Raw genomic sequence first — 7,673 nt, forward strand, 5'->3', positions numbered from 1 at the left:
TTTTCACCATTCGATCTGTTGTCTTGGCATTTGCTGGCCATTGGACGTCGTTCTGGTCCCCATGGTCTGTGTAAGCTGACCACATAGCGATCAATTGGAGTGGGCCGCTGCTTCGGGAACTATTTCGGGCGTTTTCTGTGAATTTGGGCCAAATGGGCTAAGGTGTAACATATGTCTGTTTATTTCTCAGTCGTTAAGATGCCTTTTAAAAAATATTATCAGACGTTAAGAAAAAGAGACGTAACTGCACAGGCGCCGATCGCTGCCTCGATCGGTTGATGCGGTCCCTGGGGAGGTTAGGTTGTGGGTGATGCATGTAGATGATGAATAATGTTCCTTGAAACTGAAGATTGATTGCGGGTGACATAAGCAGAGTGAAACTGATCTGCAAGGATTACAGGAGGAAGGAGGCAATCAATCTGCAAGGACCATTCATTACGATTGATGTGCGCCACTCATCGACTGTGAGTAAATGGACGTGTGTGTTTCTTTTTTCTTTCAACCTTTTCCTACAGCTTCGTTCCCATGATTTCTTCATGTTCCCTTCTTGTCGAACTTGCTGGACCTCTGCTACTTGCCGCCAAATACTAGGCCCGAGGGTGCAGCTGTTGTCCCTAGGTGCGCTGCCATCAAGACGGCTGCTGCGGTACTCCACCGGTCTGAGAGGGTTATGGGGGCGGGTCGAGAGGGATTTTCTACCTGGAGCACCTCGTCCTCGTGTTACTATATCGGCACCTCTCATAAAACCTCAATGACTGGTTGTTGGTGAGCTCCGATACACTTCTCCAGTTCACAAATTCTTCAATCCGCATATGGTTTGATCTGAGACATCTGCTATACTTGCTTGCTTCGTGTGTTTTCTTTCTTTTTTTTGGTTCTGTATTGCTGCAATAGCTTATGAATTGCATCCATGTAAAAATTTTAACTAAAGTTTTTATTTTCTGATAATAATAGTTTATTTGCTTGAAAAGAGGCTGCTTCTGTGCTCACAGGACATCACGTGAGACGACAGAAATCACAAATGAAGATAAGAATACAGAAATCTCAAATGAAGATAAGAATTCAAAAAGGGCTGGGAGTCTATTACTCTATTATTACTCTGTGCAGTTTTTAGTTGCCTTGTAGTTTATATGTACTGAAGGAGTGAAGGTGTCACCGAAGAAAGGGTGACCAGACTTTCATCATGTTGCTGTCAGATGGTTTTTCCAGACCAGTTCAACAATGTGAGTTTCAGATAATGTGATTGTTCCGTAGAGGTGAAAACAACTAATTCTGATTTTAGTTTGTTGTTTTCGATTGGTAATTTGAATCTCTATGGTTCCGTTAGTAAAATCGGTGTGGAATCCCTTCTTAAAAAGAGTATTAAAACTGACATGGGTGACGACGACATATTTATCTGAATGATACCGATTAGCATGGAATATGTACATGTTATGTTAGTGGTGCCTGAATTCCCAACATATTAGACTTTCTATAGGGGAATTGTACTTCAACTTGAAGATATCACTAAACAAAAAGGGAAACAATTAGAGAGTGCAAGGATTGGGACCAATACCTGTCAATCAATGGAAAAATGTTGATCATACTGTAATGGTTTTCCTGGTTGTGCTCTGCAATTTATTTCTTGTGTTTTTGTTGTATTAGGCATTGCTACTAACCTGCTACAACCTGGTCGCGCATAGGTTTGTTCATGTTGGTTTCTAGCCGAGCTGAGTTTTTGCAAGTTTATTTCGTTATTACTAAAGGAGGATATGAAGTAGAGTTTCAAAAGAAAACTGTAGGCACAATTGCTCATCTGTATGCATGTCTCATTTACATTTTATCCCCGTTGTTCTGTATTGGCATCTTTGTTTATTGTTTGTTAGCGTTTAACTCCAACTATCTCAACATTCCTGGTATGTTTCCAATTGGTTCTTGCTACTCTGGATAGTGATGTCTTTGGATCCACCTTTTCCACTTCCTTCAATCGTAAACCTAAATACTTCATATAGATAATGTACCCAACTTGACCATTCCACGGCATGCAAGAACACTGAAATTTACATGTATGCTGCGAGACATTTCCGATTCTTTTAATGGTTCTTCTCCTCTTTGTAGGAAACACTTGATCCAGTTGCCAAGATGACATGCCACACAATTGTTGTTCAAGCTTTGGTTTTCCGTTTACTGTATGAAGTGTTTATCTTATGACATTTTGTGTTGCTCTATTCTGGCCCAGTCATGTTGCTACTCTATATTACTACTTTGTACTACACCCATTTTACCGGTTATTTTGGTTCTATGCACTGTGTACTTGAGGACGACAAGATTAGTTAACTGAAGATAGATCTAAATTTAGCTCGTTCCAAGTTTTTTTCTCAACTATTCATATTGCCTAAGTTTCGACAAAATGTTACAACCATCTTTCGGTCAGTTTTCTATGTAAACTATTACCATTCCATTGCAAAAATAGACGAGCGCAGCAACGCGTGCCAATCATGATCTAGTGCATATTATGGGCCGTTGATATGTGCTACGATTCACAAAAATGTTTATGTATATCATATATTCTTCTCATATAGCCCCTAGCAAATATTCGTAATATGTTTCTAACTTGAAAGCGATATATTTGGTCGTGTGGGCCCCATGAAATGGGTACACATATATTTATAAACAATGGATGCATGAAGTGGAATGGCTTGGTTGTGGAAAAATGATTCGTGTTTTTCTTCTTCTGGCAAGTTGTTTGTTCTACTAGTCGGTTGTTCTTGTTCAAGGGCTCTTGTCCTCGAGCAGCAATGGTGTACAACAAAAGGGACATAACTGATTATGTTCTTAGCGATTGAAAGAGGTGAAGCATATTAAGAGGAGGAGCAAAGGTGTAACCAAACTATTATGTGAATATGTTAGTTGTTCTTGTATTTGATCTGCATTCAAGTTTCATGTTGTACAGTGTTGTGTATTTTTAGTATGTGTTGAATCCTATTATTTTTGTCTATGCTGGTAGTTGTTTGTCCTTGTAGTCACTTTATCTCTTCCAAGAACTCACATATTGGACGTATTCAGTATTTGTGGTATCTAATATTTTGGTGAGCAGTGCTATATACATGACACTGTGCACAGGACTTTTGCACGACGATCCAATGAAGTCGTCCATGCATGCAATAGAGGGCGACACATCCCTAGATAGGCTATCGTGCAATGGACGATCAGACTATTCGTTGTGTGTGCAGAAGTTCCATATTTTTTATTTGCAAGCTTACAACGCAAATAAAAATGAAGGCACTACTTTTACGTATGTAAATGTATTGCAGTTAGTTTGATAGACAGAAACTTACACATGTTAAAATGGAAATGTTAGTTATGTGCACTCATACTTAACGATACATGAGTCATGAGCTAAGTTCTTGGTACTAAAACATAAGATTATTTGATTATATTGGTGATTTAACTTCTTTTACTAAATGGATATAATTTTTTATTGAAATAACTTGCTAAGTTTAATGTTTCAAATACTATCATTACTAGTATTAGAATGTTATAAAAAGTATTCAGTTAAGTTACATAGGGTAAAACATATTAGTATGCGGATGTATTATTCAATATATTTACATATTGAGGAACATTTATATGATTCACATATACAACTATTGGTTTGCTATAATGACTTGAGTTTTTCTTTGAGTGATGTAAATTGTTGTCTAGGTCAAGTTAGCATGACATCGATATCTAGCAGAGATTTCAGATTATCAAACTAAAGGAGATGACTCAATCCTAGAGAATGAGGATGAAAATACAATTCAGAGTCTAGACTAAAGGTGGATCATGTTCATGGTGTTTTGAATGGATTTATCAAATACAAAAGAATGTTGACATGAGTCAATTTTGATTGATTGTTGAAGTTGCCTTGAAAAAAGGTAGGTCTTAACATCAGTACATTTCTTGTAAGCAACAGATATGAACGACCGTGTTTGAAATTATCTGAAGATAGAAAAGTGAAATTCCATGCTTGAGATATGTAAAAATTAGGTATTAAGGATTTCAATTAGATGTAATAATAGTATGTTTTGAATGATTATATGTACGATTATGCATCTGTTGTGGGACTGCAACTTTGCACAGGATTGCTGGAATTCATTGATTCCCAATAAAAATAGAGGCACATTTGTCTATGAAGACATCATGCTAGTTGTTGATCAACTGCCGAAACCTTTTACCATAGAAATTGTAGCCCTAGAATGTTGGAATATTTGGATTCAAAGGAATGGAAATAAATTTAAAGATCAGTGGCCAACCATTCAAACTTGGAGATACTCTCTCAAAGAAGACCTCAAGTTGCTTCAAGTTAAAATAAAGGAGAAGTATGCATGTTTATTCCACCAGTGGATAGTCAATAATCTATAAACATGCATTTCTTTCCCACAGCATGCACTGGTTAATTAATACTCGTGTTTCCATTCCTATTCTTTTTATTTACTTCTATTTTTTCTCCTCCCCCCATGTAACATTCTGTTTATAGTTATATGAAAATTTACCATAGAACTATTGTTCTACCATTTGCGGGTCAAAAAAAAGTTGAGGAACTTATATTTAAATGATATGGTCCTTTTCTTGGTGTGATTGCACACCTTGAGTTTATATTCGATATCTTAATTAATAATTATATTGTTTATTTTATAGTTCATTTATGAAGAATGTCACGTTTTCATATTGTGTTGTATTCATGTCAACATATTTTAATAGTCATGTGTTCATATAATTTGTTAGATTAATAAACATGTGATCATTTGTTTTGAAGACTCTTGTGAAGTGGAAAGAATTGTCCCCTAAGACTATTTTCAATAAAGATGACTGAGGGAGTCCTGGACTAAGGGGTCCTCGGGTGTCCGGTCTATTGATATGGGCCGGACTGATGGGCCGTAAGGATACGAAGACCGAAGACTCCACCCGTGTCCGGATAGGACTCTCCTTGGCGTGGAAGGAAAGCGTGGCGACCAACTATGAAGATTCCTTTCTTTATAACCAACCTTGTGTAACCCTAGATCCCTCCCGTGTCTATATAAACCGGAGGGCTAGGTCTGTAGATAGGTCGAATCCTCATAATCATAGCCAGACTAGACTTTTAGGGTTTAGTCATTACGATCTCGTGGTAGATCAACTCTTGTAATACTCATATTCATCAAGATCAATAAGGCAGGACGTAGGGTATTACCTCCATAGAGAGGGCACGAACCTGGGTAAAACATTGTGTCCCCTGTCTCTTGTTACCATCGATCCTAGACGCACAGTTCAGGACCCCCTACCCGAGATCCGCCGGTTTTGACACCGACATTGGTGTTTTCATTGAGAGTTCCACTATGCCGTCCCCAAAAGGTTTGATGGCCCCTTCAATCGTCAACAATGATGCTGTCCAAGGTGATACCTTCCTCCCTGGACAGATCTTTGTGTTCGGCGGCTTCGTACTGCGGGCCAACTCACTTGGCCATCTGGAGCAGATCGATAGTTACGCCCCTGGCCATCAGATCATATTCGGGAGCTTGAACTACATTGCGAACATCCGTGGAGACTTTATCTTCGCCGGATTCGAGACCGCGACAACCACTCCTGATCACCCCGATGGACATGACCTAAATCTGTCATTGGACCACATCTAGGAGATAGCTCCTGTAACCGCTCTGGCCTTAGATCCGGAGCATACTGCGCCATCCAAGGATCGGAGGCTCAACCCCACCACGGAGGCCACAGATTCCCCGGCGTTGGAGCCGCACATGGACTTAACCTCACACGATATCTGTGTCACCGGAACTTCGGACTCGTCTCCGGCAATAAGTTTCGAATCATGTGAGTCCGCGGACGCTGAACTTGATCATTTACCGATCTTCGAATTCAGCGTCGTAGACATCTTCCAGCACTCGCCTTTGGGCGACGTGCTAAACTCATTAAAAAAAATCTATCCTTAGCGGGCGGTTCGCAGCCAAACTATATCCGGTTCGAACTAGAAGCTAATGATAGGGAATTTCGCTCCCCACCCACCGCCCACTTCATAGCCACTGTCGAAGACTTAACTGACATGCTCGATTATGGCTCCGACGACCTAGACGGTATGGACGACGATGCCAGAGAAGAAGAGGCCCAGGACCCGCCGTTCACCGGATGTTGGACGGCCACTTCCTTGTACGATGTATACATGGTGGATGCACCAAAGGAGAACATCGGAGATGACAAAGAAGATCCAGTTGAGGATAAACCTCCTGAGATACAATCGAAACGCCGGAGTCAGCGGCGCCGCTCTAAGTCACGCCACAGTAAAGATAGCAACACAAGCATAGGAGAAGATAACACCCCGGAAGGTGCCGAAGGCAACGAAGACCCTGTTGACGCAGCTACCGAACAGGATGAACAGGAAGATGGGCAGGTTAGTGCTACCTCTTGAGCACTGCGTTGGATTTCCTTGAAGAGGAAAGGATGATGCAGCAAAGTAGCATAAGTATTTTCCTCAGTTTTTGAGAACCAAGGTATCAATCCAGTAGGAGGCTACGCGCGAGTCCCTTGTACCTGCACAAAACAAATAACTCCTCGCAACCAACGCGATAAGGGGTTGTCAATCCCTTCACGGTCAGTTACGAGAGTGAGATCTAATAGATATGATAGAATAATATTTTTGGTATTTTTGTGATAAAGATGCAAAGTAAAATAAAAGAAAAGTAAAAAGTAAAGGAAATAACTAAGTATTGGAAGATTAATATGATGAAGATAGACCCGGGGGCCATAGGTTTCACTAGTGGCTTCTCTCAAGAGCATAAGTATTTTACGGTGGGTGAACGAATTACTGTTGAGCAATTAACAGAATTGAGCATAGTTATGAGAATATCTAGGTATGATCATGTATATTTGCATCACGTCCGAGACAAGTAGACCGACTCCTGCCTGCATCTACTACTATTACTCCACTCATCGACCGCTATCCAGCATGCATCTAGAGTATTAAGTTCATGAAAACAGAGTAACGCCTTAAGCAAGATGACATGATGTAGAGGGATAAATTCATGCAATATGATAAAAAAACCATCTTGTTATTCTCGATGGCAACAATACAATACGTGCCTTGCTGCCCCTACTGTCACTGGGAAAGGACACCGCAAGATTGAACCCAAAGCTAAGCACTTCTCCCATTGCAAGAAAGATCAATCTATTAGGCCAAACCAAACTGATAATTCGAAGAGACTTGCAAAGATAACCAATCATACATAAAAGAATTCAGAGAAGATTCAAATATTGTTCATAGATAATATTGATCATAAACCCACAATTCATCGGTCTCAACAAACACACCGCAAAAAGAAGATTACATCGAATAGATCTCCACAAGAGAGGGGGAGAACTTTGTATTGAGATCCAAAAAGAGAGAAGAAGCCATCTAGCTAATAACTATGGACCTGAAGGTCTGAGGTAAACTACTCATACTTCATCGGAGAGGCTATGGTGTTGATGTAGAAGCCCTCCATGATGGATGCCCCCTCCGGTGGAGCTCGGGAACAGGCCCCAAGATGGGATCTCGTGGATACAGAAAGTTGCGGCGGTGGAATTAGGGTTTTGGCTCCGTATCTGATCGTTTGGGGGTACATAGGTGTATATAGGAGGAAGAAGTATGTCGGGGGAGCAACAGGGGGCCCACGAGGGTGGAGGGTGCGCCT

General features: G+C 40.5%; 1 long non-coding RNA gene across 2 annotated transcripts; it reads left to right on the plus strand.

The window, feature by feature from the left end:
* The first annotated feature begins 497 nt into the window (after positions 1-497).
* On the plus strand, positions 498-2,333 carry LOC119359573. Of its 2 annotated transcripts, XR_005172595.1 has the most exons (3): positions 750-765; positions 993-1,223; positions 2,098-2,333. It is a non-coding gene; the product is annotated as an uncharacterized LOC119359573 (long non-coding RNA). The 2 variants fall into 2 exon arrangements; XR_005172596.1 differs by lacking the exon at positions 993-1,223 and having other exon boundaries at positions 498-765.
* The last annotated feature ends 5,340 nt before the right edge of the window (positions 2,334-7,673 follow it).

This window comes from Triticum dicoccoides, chromosome 2A (assembly GCF_002162155.2).
Source record: "Triticum dicoccoides isolate Atlit2015 ecotype Zavitan chromosome 2A, WEW_v2.0, whole genome shotgun sequence".
NCBI classification, from domain to species: Eukaryota; Viridiplantae; Streptophyta; class Magnoliopsida; order Poales; family Poaceae; genus Triticum; species Triticum dicoccoides.